At 39.9% G+C, this 14054-nt stretch overlaps 1 long non-coding RNA gene across 1 annotated transcript in view; it reads right to left on the bottom strand.

Moving 5' to 3' along the window:
- LOC144010473 (uncharacterized) overlaps nt 1–14054 on the bottom strand; it is a 158414-nt gene that overhangs the window by 17739 nt on the left and 126621 nt on the right. The gene's annotated exons all lie outside the window — the stretch shown is intronic.

Raw genomic sequence — 14054 nt, forward strand, 5'->3', positions numbered from 1 at the left:
CCTACAGATTGCAACCAAATCTGTTGCTAGGCCGCATGCCAAGCGCAAGATTATTCCCCCGTTCCCCGCATACTAATGTGGGCGCGCAGCTGAGACTTTTTCGAGATGGATTTTGAAATGTATAATAAGAACCTGTAGATGGGTGTAATAGCCATCTACTGCTGGAGAGCCGCATCAGCAGCAACATTATCACAAGTCGCAGCCCTTCAGGAAGGCGCCAGTGCTCTTTCATGCTCGCTCTCACTGCGGATTCAAAGGCAACAATCAGCGCGCTTTAGACGAGCTTTTTCGTCCTTTGCGGCTGACTTCAGTCGGCGTTTTAAAGCCTCGCTTGCGCAGCACTGCTGCTGCGGAGTAAGGCGGCGGGAGGGAAAAAAAAAAAAAAACTTCCTGTGATGTGTCTGTCATCCTCGTTACTGACAATGTGAAGAGGACGAGCAGAATGTTTCTACACAGGCTCAACTGTCACAATAGTGTCTCTGCTTTTCTGTCAAATATCACCTTTTAGCTGTTTGATTTTGTCCTTTGACCTAAGACAGCTGGTGTTAGGTAGGACTGAAAATCAGTTTTCTTATCCTGACAGGAAGAACCAAAAAAAGCTGGAAACTTTCAGAACGCTCTTGTGACAGCAATAGCGAGGATGATTAACTTGACCCGAGAATCTTGAGTCAGATATCGTTCCAAATCAATAAGGTTCTCGTCGTGACGTGCCAAAACAAGATGGGTTGATAAATGCTGCTGCACAAGCGGTGAAACGAAAATCTACCCCTGAGGTGAACTCAATCCTATTCTGTCCAGCTCCACCAAGGACAATAATGTGGACCCAAAAAAAAAAGATTCCATTATCAGTATGTTAAAAGAATGGTTGATGAAAGCAGCTACTCATTTTCAATCAATCAATCAATCAATAAAAAAGATCATTTGAAGTCATTTCCTATGATCACAATTCAAGTGATCCAATAATGAAGTTTGCAATTTCATCTGTATGCATGTATAAACACCTCTCAAGATAATATACTCCAGTTCAACACCTCTCCTGAATGCCCCACAAATCATAATAAAAGCTTAATATCGAAGTGTCAATCAAAACTTGTTTTACACACCAACATTTCTAGCTCGCTTTTTTTTTTTTCTATCTAAAACTGACAGCAAGACAACACCATCTGTCTTTTTACAAAATCTCTCAATAAGTCATTTCCTTTGGCAAAGTTGTTGTATTTGCCCTCATATAAATGACACCACGAAGACCTGACCAACTGGGGCACGTCATGCTGGGCCATTGCAGAAGAGAAAAAAAAAAAAAAAAAAAAAAAAAAAAAAAGATATCTTTTAAATATACCAAAAATCACCCTTAAAAAAATATAATGAAATAATGATAACATTGATGTAAGTATGCCTGTGCAGAGGAGCTAATTCTCCTTGCGCACTCTCTGACAATGATGGCGCCACTGCCACCTATTAAGGTGAATGTGTAATTACACTTTAGTGTAGGAAGGCAAAAAAAACAAAACGTTATCTGGTGTCATTCATATTCCATCTTAAGTCAAGTCAAATCTAGAGTCTTTCGCTTCAAGTTACAAGTTCAAGTCTTAAGCTTTTTTTTTTTTTTTTTACCTTTTTAAACTTTTAGAAAATTTTGTTGTCAAGTCAAAGTCACAAAGAATTGAGTCCTCATCTCTGGTTATGCTAGCTTAGATAGTCATCCTACTCGTCAGTTTTACGTCGGAGATCATGTCAGCCCCGATCGCGCTCTGCATCCACACTTCATATTTCAGCCCTGGTGACCTCGGGAGTGGGCGACCTGCCTCGGGGGAACTATAAAAAGACTTCAAATGGAGCAACACGAGCCGAGACGACGGTGACGGGGAGGGGGCGGGGTCTAACCCGGGTGCTCAGAATCTACTCGTGGGGTCAGGCAGAATGCACGAAGTCCATTAGCACATTAGGAAGCGCTCCGGGCCAGAATAAGAGAATAGGAAAAAAGCTATAGAACATTCCCATTCCATTTTCCTGCTCGGTCTCTAATGGAGCTGCAATAAGGTATGCGACCAGAGTGGAGCGAGGCGGGCTGACTTTAAGGAAGAGCTATGAGGAAGCGAATGAAATGGGCGCCGCCGATGATCATTTCTCTTGATGGGGGCTCGGCAAAGGAAGTGCAATATGCCTCCATGAAGCAGGATCATGGAAACAAAAGCTTTGTTAACGTGCATTGTCTGAAACCAGTGAAACCTCTGCCATGGTTGAACTGTTAACAAAACACAAAAGGACAAAAAGTCACTTCATTTCCCCGATTTGAATCAACATGTCACCGGTTCAGGATCGACAAAAAGTTCAGTAGATATTGTGTCATTTTTGCTCAACCTTGCTATCAAACCATCCTGCTTCCCTTCACACTTTTGTCCTCGGTGGTTGTCTTGTCTCCTCGCGCGTGACGTTAATGCTAATAAGCATGAAGGGGAACAACCGCCGCGTGGTCCCGGAGGCTTCGACGCATCCCGGTGAACTTTCAGTTCCACTCCGGAGGGTTTCTGGGCTGCTTTAAGGTGCGTGTGTAGCATGTTTGTCATGTATGATGAATTGCCTCACTCTCCTGCTACTGCACGGCCAGAATTAAAATTAAAAGACAAAATAAACATGTTCATAAGGAGTGTTTTTTTGTTTTTTGTTTTTATTCACACCCCTCACAAATCCTATCTGGTGCTCACTTTGTTTTCACTTCAAAAGGGAGTTGGCCGATTGTGATAGCAGCCGCTCTCTTATTATCATCACTGTGCCATTTGTCTGATGGCAGTGAAACAGCATCCAAATTTAGAGCTTGCACTGACACGGAGGCTAATAAGAGCTCAATAAACCGCCAACGATGCCAACTTAACTGTGTCATAAACACTCAAGTGTTAGCTGTAGAATATAATGAATGATTATGCGAAACAGAACGGACGCTGATGTTAAATCATCGTCATAACGACAGTACGGAATATTGGATAAAACCAATAAATAAATAAATACAATGTACAGAATTCAACAGTCTGTGCAATATGATTGGGCTCCTTCTGTTGTATGTGTGGCTTGACCACTGGGTGGCAGTATATCACTCAACTATTGTTAGACTGCAGTAATCGTTTTTGGCAGAAGATAAAGACTATATGTCTGTGTGTATTGCTGCTTGTTTACATGCCTACAAGTTGTGATATTCACATCTGAAGCCACCACTGTCTGCACCGTACACAACTTTGAAGAGTAACATTAGCACTTATGCTAATGCTAACAATGAGGTGTCATGGCTGGTCCATCAAGACCACTACATTATATAATTAAGCAGTGGCTCCCTTTATTATACGCAATTCAAACACTGTGAACTATCACATGCGCAAGAAAAACATTAGCACTTAAATATGTAATCAGGATGGTCCTGCTAATATTACAAACAACTTAAGTATGATCTGGAGTTGCCATGACAATGACAGTAACTGAGGTGTCCTGGCTAGTCGACTAAGCCCATTTAAGTATGCAATGACAAAGAAACTTTCTATATGAAACAACTCAAACAGCTGTAACATTAGCGCTAGCAAACATTAGCACTTTAAGCTAGGTGTCCAGGCTGGTCCAGACAACATTACAGATAAATAAAGATCTGGGGATGGAGAGATGCTGTTTTATTATTACTATATTCTTCTGTGCATCATAAATAGACCTTCAAATAACCGCGCCACATGGGAAATTTGTGGTATCCACGATGAAAACAACTTAAGGCAAAGCGGGCATATGCAATTACTTGTAATAGTAAAAAGTATTTAAATTATTCAAAATAGTGTCTGTACAAGTCAGATGAGACGAAATAGAGATCGTAATTCCATTTGCGGCTTTGACTCAAAAGTCCCCATGCATCCAATGACTTTTTAATAAACCTTTACGCACATACCCATGAGGCTAAATTAGTCAATGAGCTATTTGCACGGGACGAGAAAAAAATAAAATAAAATAAAAACTGGCCATTTAATGAGGTATATATGCACACTCGTGAGTATACATTGAAGTCAAATCAGTGGCAAAAAGGAAAGAAGGAACTGGAGTGCGCCATGGCCCTTTCAATCCGTCCATCAGCGTAACCAGACGAGACATCTCTGGAGAGTTTCAACATAATAAAAGGGATGAAGGGAGACAGATTTTTGGGTGGGGAGTTTGCCACAAGCGCGGTCCAAACGTCGGCTATCTGTCCCGGCAGACAGGCAACATCCCCCTCAGGGCACGAGACAGAACAGAACCACTGCTGGACTAACATAGGGCGGAAAAGTATAATCACTTTAAATTCTCTATTTACTGATCCACTACATGCCACAGATGTGTGACGTCTGCCGTTGGGAGTTGTACTCAATCGTTCTCATTGTCCACCTTTTCTAAAAGTCTTTGTGAGGGAGCCCATTGATTAATTCAGAACGGAAAATAGACCCCCAACTGCCCCCCTGCCCCTCCAGTTCCACCACAAGGCTACACTCTTTGCAAACACTCCATTCAGATGATCACAGTGCAGCAGTGCAGGTATGAAAGTGGCTTCCAGCACGTAACATGTTGCTACGGCGACAGACTTGCTTGAGTTGCACACAGTGGAGGAACGCTAAACATGCATTCAGTCGTCATGGCGATCAGCATGACACCTCACATGTTAGTGGAGGTATGATGTGCTAATTAAAATATGGAATTTCCTCTTTTTTTCCCCCACTATTTATGGAATTTGGTTTTAATTTTCCCACCTCCACTAAAAGAATAATCATCTATTTTTATTTCATGAAAATTAAGACATTTCTTTCTATAGTTGATTAAAAAAATATAAAAAATACTTGAATTACAAGCTTCAAAATGCTTCTTTTCCTCAAATTGCGTCATCACATGCCGAAGAGCCGACAAGTTGACATTTTCTCCAAGTGTTGCACAGCACTTGGAGTCCCATTCGTCTTTTCACACATGTGTCAGCGTCCATTAGAAAGCCCCCCATGACTCGGCCCAAATGGCAAAAGTGCAGCAAAAAGGTATTGTTGGAAAAGGCTTTCATCAGCGTGCACTCAGGTGAAGAAAACGAGAAAAAGAAAAAGCCTTTTTTGCTCACTTTGAATCCATCAAAAGTGGACCGAATAGCACCGGAAAGTTGCTACTTTCCTATGGAAGTTGGTTAGAATTTTAAGTTATTTTATTCTACTCCATAATACCACATAAATAATGCTTAGATTTCACATATTCAGAGTGCTCAATCATTTTAAAACCCAATAAAAAAATATTTAAAGCAGCCAGTTGAACATTTTAATGTCAAAGATTTGCTGTACATTATTATTGTTTTGACATTAAGATGGGGGAGGGGGGAGCAACTAAAGGACAACGAGAACCGCCAGGAAGACAAAGTCAGACACACGGGGGAAACGAAAATTTCACAGCGAAAACGGAGCCTGCAGATTGAATTTAAAGTTACCGAGACGAACGGGTCGACTCTTCCAACCGTGATGAAACAGAACATTGTCAGACTAAGTGGTTGTGTTTGTATTGCTGCTTCCATTAGAGCCACCAAAAAAAACAAGGTCACTCAAGCAGTGCCAAAAGTCCCATTATCTATGATTAACATGCACACAGGCAAAAAAAAAAAAAAAAAAAAAAAAATGCTATAAAGTATTACTGTGTACTTTGAATGTCACTCTGTAGCACATCCAGTAACATTTAAAGGAAAAAAACAATAACAACATAACCATTTCACCAGTCAACACCAAATTGGGTGGACTAGTCTCAAGGACCTACGGCTGAAATTAAACAGGAAGTGTCAAAGCAGCTATATAGTATAGTTATTAATTCATGGCACCAGGAAAAAAAAAAACAAGCTCTTTTAGTGGACATTGCTCAATTGCTTAAAAAAAAAAAAAGCTTTTCAATGGCTTGGCTTGTTTGCCTTGTTCATTTAGTCAGCTTTGTGTTTACACGATAATGGAGGGAAAATTGCCTCTCGCTGCACTCATTGAGAAGGATTTTTGGAAGCCAATAGCGAAATGTGATGGCATTTTTATGAGCAAGAGCTCTCCCATCTAATACAGCACATGTATAAGCAAACAAATGTTTTGCATGGAAATTGTTTTTTTTTCTGCTTGATATGCTAAAATCAAAAAAAGGCACACAGAGCTACTAACTGGTTGAATTAGTAATACAATTTTATAAACACAATATAGTTCTTGGCATAAAATTAGAGATCTTTTAAATAAAGTGATGCAATATGCCATATTCATCACGGGGAAATTGCAAGGCACGATCGCTAGCAAGCTTATTACTACATGCACAGCATACAACTTGAACATTAGCGCCAATGCTAGCGCTAAAACAACACAAGATGTGTCCTGGCTGGTCCACCAACAACACAGACCAACTAAGTGATTTGGGCTGAAGAGAGAGCAGCAAACAATTAACACCAAGCTACAAGCAATTCAAACAGCTCTGAGACGTAACATGAGCGCTAGCAAACATTAGCGCTGATGCAAAAGCGTCCAGGCTGGTCCAGCAATACTACAGACCATGAAAGTGACAGATTGGGGATTCGAAAGCGTCACTTCTCTGAATTGCAAGCAAATCAAACGACTCTCAAAAGCAACATGAGCGCTAACAATCATTAGCGGTTATGCTAAGTGTCCACATTAGTACAGACCGCTGGAGTGATGAAGGTATGCTAGAATGTGTGTGTGTGTGAGTGTGTTTCAAAGGCAAGTCTTGGCTGCTGATTAGACCTGCGGGCCTCATACAACACAACACTTTGATTCTATTTGCCTTTCTTCCACAGTCCTCCATTGTGGTTTTTACGAGTGAGTCCACAATCAAGGTGACTGCACCTGTGCATGATTGTTCTTAGAAAAATACACACATACAAAACCATAAAACCCTCACAGGCCCCTTGCTTTATTAACTTTAACAATGAAGCTTCTCGTCATCGTCAGCATTCACTGACTTGCTTGAATACTTTGCCCTTGTTTCATGGAACCTCGCTGACTGCCCTCCACAAAGTCTTGAAAAGGTATTGTTAAACACGATAGAAGAAGGCTTTACTGTTGTAAAATTTGGACTTTATGCCATTATTTTTGTAACTTATTTTGTCAAATTAGAACTTATTTTATTTAATAGTTACAAATAGTTTTCAGGTGAAATGATCTCATAACATGAGAGGTTAATGCTCATAACGATACATCTAATTTTCTCGTAATACTACAGCAGAATTCTGTTTTTCCTCATAGTTTTATGCCTTTTTCTAACACTGAGTTAATTCTTGACTTTTCTCATTAGAGTCACGATCTTTTTCTCATAACATTAAGAGTTAATTCTTGATTCATGACTTTTTTCTCGTAATATTATAACTTTTTAAAATCGTAACATGATTTCATTCTTGTAAACACTACAACTATCAAACATCATTTATGTAACTATTACAACCCAATTCTTATCACGCTGCGACTATTTTACTTTACGTAAGATTAACGTATGCAACGTAACCTTATTTTACAACTATTTTATTCTTTTATCTCGTAGACACCAACTATTTTTCTCAAAACATCATATATGTTTCTCATACTCCATCCATCCATCCATCCATTGTCTTGACCGCTTATTCCTCACAAGGGTCGCGGGGGGGGGTGCTGGAGCCCATCTCAGCTGGCTTTGGGCAATAGGCGGGGCACACTGTGAACTGGTTGCCAGCCAATCACAGGGCAGTTTCTCATACTCTTACAACACAATTCTTATAACGTGACTATTTTATTTTTATTTTTTTATATTTATGTATTTATTTATATTTTACTTTACAGTGAACCCCACCAAGAATGCAAGAATGGGAGTTCAATGCAATCCGGTTTAATAGACACCTCATTATGTATTGTAGTGATTATTTGTGCATCGGACAAGGCCGTGGAATCCATATGAACAGGCTCAGACAAAAATGACACCTTCCGTTAACAAGCCTCTCCACGGCAACCTTCACTGTTCCCTCCCTACACCTTCCACATTCCATTGGCTCCAGACTGCCATTTAAATGCTCTTGCGATTCCCCGAAGGCTCGCCAGACATTGCACTCAATTGCAGGCACAAGATTGCATATCAATCAGGGTGAAATATTGCATATAAGGCTAGGTTGGGTGCTACAGACTGCAGGGCATCAATACACAGCATCGTTATGAGATGCACTCATCGACCTGTAATTGAAAATAGTCAGGCTTGGTTTTAATGCATTCATTATTTTGAAAGAATTTCTTTCTTTCTTTTTTTCAAGAACTACTGTAAATATTTATACTTGTAAAAGCCAGTAATTCAGATTGAACTGCAGTATTTGCTGATGGATTGGGTCAAATCGTGCAGTCAACCTCATCGCCGCGTTCTTCATTTAATAGCGAGGCATTAGTTCACGTGCGCCATGTCGAACATGAATTGTTTTTACCCTTGTCCTCGCTCGCCATTCAGCATGAAACGCTTTCCTAATGAGCTTCACTGGGAATCAATCAAGCCGCTTTGCATCATCCATAACTCAGGTCTTTGTTGAGATTGACTCCTCCACGAAGTCATCCAGTAATATTTCATGTTGCCCCACCAGGGAATGTTATTAATGTAACATTTCCATAACGTTTTCATTTTTTTGTATAAAATGCTATCTTTATTAGAAAGCACCTATTACCAATTGTTGTTGTTTTTTTGAAGGCCTGGAATGTTTAACCCTTCAAGCAAGCGATATTTTAACACCAGATTAATGACATTTCCATTCATTTCAATGGAGAAAAATGATCCAAGTGTGTTATGGAGTCAATAATTTTGTTCCGTCACAAGCGTGAAGGTCAGCATGAGGGACAGCATGCGCGATCGCTCAATCAAATCGTGGCTAATGGGCTCGGGCTGACAAATTTAGCAGCTCGGGAGAGGAATCCCTCGGACAAGCTGCGGGAAGTTTCGGGCGTACCTTCAGGCTTCTTATTTTTTTCCTGTTCATATGGTGGGATGATAACCTGAATTTTTTGCTAAAGTATGAAAATGTCTTTCTATGTCATTAAACTAAGCAAAAACAGACATAAAGTCATAATTACAGTAAATATTTGTGAGAAAAACACTTCAAGGCCACAAATCTGGAACAATCAAATGAAAAACAACTACGGCATTATACTTGCCATAATTTGGGGGTATTTTATTTCAAATATTTGTATTTTACTATTTTTCACATTGTGTATTTATCTAATATATACTGTTAAGTTTAATTATTAAAAATACATCACATCAAATTGATGAACTTTTTAATGTTTTTAGTAGATTAAATTAATTAAAAATCAATCAATCAAGTATGGCAGTAATATTTGATGTGTTTTATGTCAGTTATTTGTATTGTACTATTTTTTACAATATTTGAGCTTTTTTCTTTTTTGTCTCATATATATTGTAGATCGCTGGTGTCAGGCCAAAACTTCATAAGCCATAATTTGTTAATTGTCACAATTTTTTCAAAAACTATACTGCTGGTCAGTCTGGGTGGGTGTTTTTACAAATTATCGACCAATCAAAATTTTTGAAAATGGCTTGCTCTCTTTGATGATGCAATTTTAGTGGTTGAACCTAATGATTTTTTTTAGCAAATTAAAGCCCAAATATTTTTGCAGTTTTTGTATTTTTTTGTCCAATATATTTGTACTTTTCCCACTTTTTCATATTTGTTTATTTTTCATCTCCATAACGCCAAACAAGAAAAGTGTGACGATGATAAAAGAACCGTAAAGGAAATGTATATCAACATGGGAAAGTATGGTGCAATACAATAAATTAAATATCAATTACATGCATAAGTAAATGTTATCTGCTAATGCATGTCGCTGAAGGCAACAAACGACGCATGTCCTCCCTCCTTTAATTATGGAGGCGAGCGTCTCTATTCTCTTCATACTCGTATGACACTTATGTTACAAATATTACATTTTCTATCAGTTTGAGGGAAATTAAAACAACAATGGAAGTCAAGCAGATTAGTTGGTACAGGCGCCTGTTCCCTTTAACGGAAATCGGCCAATTTTTTCTTTGGCATTCATCTCCATGAAAAATAATCTTTTTATTTTTAATCCCACAGAGTCCTTCTCATTAGCAGCCTTTGGGTCTCCCGTGGAGCTCCAGTCTGCTTCTTTGATACGACCACCTGCCTGGGCTTGTTGTGTCATGCTTGGCCTTAACTCTCACAGCACCGAAGCGCTATCAGAACACAAGATGCAACCTAAGATCTTTGATCTCACCCACCAACGAGAAGCAGGAGGAAAAATTGTGAAATGCTCAAAGGATATCGCAGTCGTTTGCTAGCTTGCCGCCTTGTTGCCAAGATAAATCGATCAATATCCTTCTCTGATGTGACAATAAGGGGTCGGGTTATTGAGTAGCACAGCTATTCCCAATGGCCTGGTTTCACACAGTTTAACGGACCAAGACATTGAAAACAATATTAAAGGACAACTCGTCATCAGGCTAAATGTAGTTGTTGTAATTAGTTGGATCCTTGCGCTTGTTTTTCTTTAATCAGCCGGTCCCATCCTGTGCTAATGGGAGACAACAAGAGTGTTACTTATGTCCACTCTGCTGCATAATTTTGTTTTGGTTGCCGTCACTGCAGAACAGCCTGCTTCACAAAGACAGGATGTTGGAAATGGAAGTAAGGTAAAGTGGTTTTTTTGGCAGTTTTGAAAGCTTCATTGGCTTATTTGTGAGGCTGTCTACATTTTATGCAGAGCGGCCTTAGTGTGGGAGAATCGACAGTAGCGATAAACCCGGATTTTATGCATTCCGGTCTATTATTTACACGTTTTCGACACTTTTACTTGAATTTTACAATGTGACGGAGACAACTTAATTCAGACTGACTATCAATTGGGTATTTATTGTTAAACCTCTCTGCGTGGACTGGTGCTTGGGGATGGCTGGATTAGCAGACCGCTGCTAATGGACCTTGCGTTTACACTGGCCTTATTAGCGAGAGAAATATCTTTGCACCCACTAATCAGTACGACGGCGTATAAATGCCAGTCAAAAGGGCACTGTTCATCTTTGGTGCATCTCCCAGATGGAAATCACTTAAACCAGCACTGTCAATGTCATCCACGCCGGCCAACAATTGCCTATGTGTGGTTTAATGGAAGCTCAATAACCCTTCCAAAACCCAAATAAGGCCATGTAAACAAAAACCCGAAGTCGATGTCATCCTACCGAGAAGTGGATGAAAACATGATGAAAGGTAATGAACCTCTTTAAAACCAAGACCAACTCTGACAGTGACCCTCAACTTGACTTTCTGCTCATTTACATTCCCTTCCATTATTCCCCTTGCGACGGTCTCGTCAAGTGGCCGTCGGAACACCGAGCACGACATCATCGGTCGCCTCCGTTGCCATTAAACTCATTTAGGCGACCGTCACCAAAGGGGATTAACATGGGAGGGATTGGAAAGTCAAAAGATGGGGGAGGAAGGAGACTCCATTGCTCTTTTTTGCATCATTATCCTCAGAGTGGCTGTCTGCTGTCCGCAGGCGGCTGCTGTGATCGGGCGGTGGTCCTAATGACGCGTAGCAAAGGAATCATCTCGACAGGAACAAGTCGGAGTCTCGGAATTTGCAAGGCCAGCCTGCAGGTATGAGCCCAAAGACTACTCATATACGCTAGTATAATGGATGAGTTTCCAGGGGTCTTAATAAGTTGGCCTGGGTTTTTTTTTTCAAAAAGCTGTTTTGAGTTGATGCAAACATGACCCCAGTCTTCATCTTTCCTTCCCGCTTATCCAATCGGCCTCGGTTTGACCCTTTTATCACGTCCTGCACCGACATTACTTGAAAGGAAGTCGGCTTCAATGCACGAAAATCCCTTGACAGCTTTCACCCTTGGCGGCGACTCTTCAAAGATCACAATGACAACATTGTGCCTCTTTACTGTACGTGCCATTCCAGGAGATGTCAAAATCAGACAATGAAGCAGGAACTTGGGGCTGCCTTTAAAGTCCGAAACAAGAGCCTTCATTTGCCAATAGATGCCATGAAATTGCACTAACGCACTACTTTTCTATGAGAAATGGATATGGTCTGACTAAATGAAGCTCCTCCCCTCACTTCAACATAGTTCATTAGCACCAGAGTCGTGACGAGAAACGGAATGTACTCAATTAAGTGAATGTAAACAAACAGCTTAATTAGCCATTAGCTTAATTTGTGAACTCACTGCTCGCTCACTCAGGAGTTTCCTTCTCACGCTGTGTCCAGGATTTTTCTTTTCTTTCTTCTTCTCTGTTTGTGTTAGTTCATGTTTGATCATGTGAGATTTCTGACTTGGAGGACTAGATTCCAGATTGGTAGTGAATGCCTGGGGCTCCCGCTAGTCAGCGCCCCACCCTCCGTACGCCCCTGAACGACTCTTACACAAAACTGAAATAAATAAAATTTAAAAAACAGATTTTACATCTCCCTGAAAGGCAAATCATTTTACAGAATAATAACATATCTCTACGGTGTTCTGCAGCTTCCCACTTTTAAGTTTAAGATTACGCCACCACAAGCTAGAAAAAGTGTAAAGATAGTTACACGAGTCTGCAAGCCAACATGAAATGATCATTTAGCACCCGCCGTACAACCGGAGCGTACGGCCGACTTGAGATATTGTGATTATCTCACATTTTTCTGCGGAATTACGAACAAACAAATTTATTACAATGACGAATCAGCGCTCAATGCTTTAAGTAGTTTTCCTGCATTTTAATGGGGACAATCAGGGCATGATTTACGAGCGGCACAAACATAAGCAACTGCTCTGTGAGAGATTTTGCAACCCAAACAAGCAAGCGCGCTACATAATTACACCACTTTCTCACAGCGTGATAAGCCTGCACATTTGGGGGTAAAAATGCATTCATAGGAACTTTTATGGAACACCCCTCGTTATATCACGGTTCGTCTATCACGCCCTTTCTATGTTGCTTTTTCATGGGTTTCAACAGTATTTTATTCACTGTAACGATATCAAGTGGGGGAAAGGAGAGCCACCGTTGCCTCACCCAGACACTCACTTGCTGACCATGCTCCGCCTCGTAAAGGAACATGCATGTACAGCGACATGGGACAGTGTTTTCTATACATTTTCATTTTGCAATTGCTTTATTGTATTGCAATCTTTTTGTGATGCAATTTTAAAAAGGGTGTTTTAATAAGTTTTGTTGTGTTTAGAGTATGTTGCAGGAGTAAATCTTTTTAAAAGTTTGTACAGTATATGGTCTATCTAAAAAAATAAATAAATAAAGCCTTTCACCTACTGCGGGTGAGTCTGAAACTTATCCATGGCGATAAATAAGGGTTCACTTACTATCTGTGTATTCATTGTGAAACGTTAGAAATTTTGCGATAGACGCGAAATGCTGTTTTCTCTGCTCCACACAACAATTCACCCAAATGCCTAAAGACACTTAACACTTGCAACTATAATACATTCTAGTGGTGCAATGGTCAATTGATTCATCGACAACTTATCAAATTAATTATATTTAATAGATGAATTCTTTAGATATTTTTTTGATTAGAAATTCTCCAAATGCTCAGAATTTCAGTCTACAACAGTAACAATAATGTTTGATAGCAGATGACTCTTGCTGATGATAGCAGTGATTATGTTTGTGTTGAAGCAAAATCAATCAGAATCAAAATGCTTAATAATGTCCTGTTTTTGAATAGAGGGATGGAAATTTAAACCGATTCATCGGCAAAATAATGGACAGATTAATGATTATCCAAAGACTTTACAATAATTTTCATTTATATCCCAGTGATATTGTATTCTTACATTTCGACTACCTTATATAGCAGCAGCTCAATAACGAACATTGAGTGAATACCTTTCAATCAAAACTGTGTCCCTTATGTTATGTCTTATAAGCTCACCTGCAAAAATCAGTACATAACATCTATATTTCAAATATGATGATTGTCGGTGTTTTCACCCTTTGTGATGCAGAAAGAGGAGAGGAGGAGCAGCCGCCCACTCCCCACACACCCCACACA

This window comes from Festucalex cinctus, chromosome 21, assembly GCF_051991245.1.
Source record: "Festucalex cinctus isolate MCC-2025b chromosome 21, RoL_Fcin_1.0, whole genome shotgun sequence".
Classification (NCBI taxonomy): domain Eukaryota; kingdom Metazoa; phylum Chordata; class Actinopteri; order Syngnathiformes; family Syngnathidae; genus Festucalex; species Festucalex cinctus.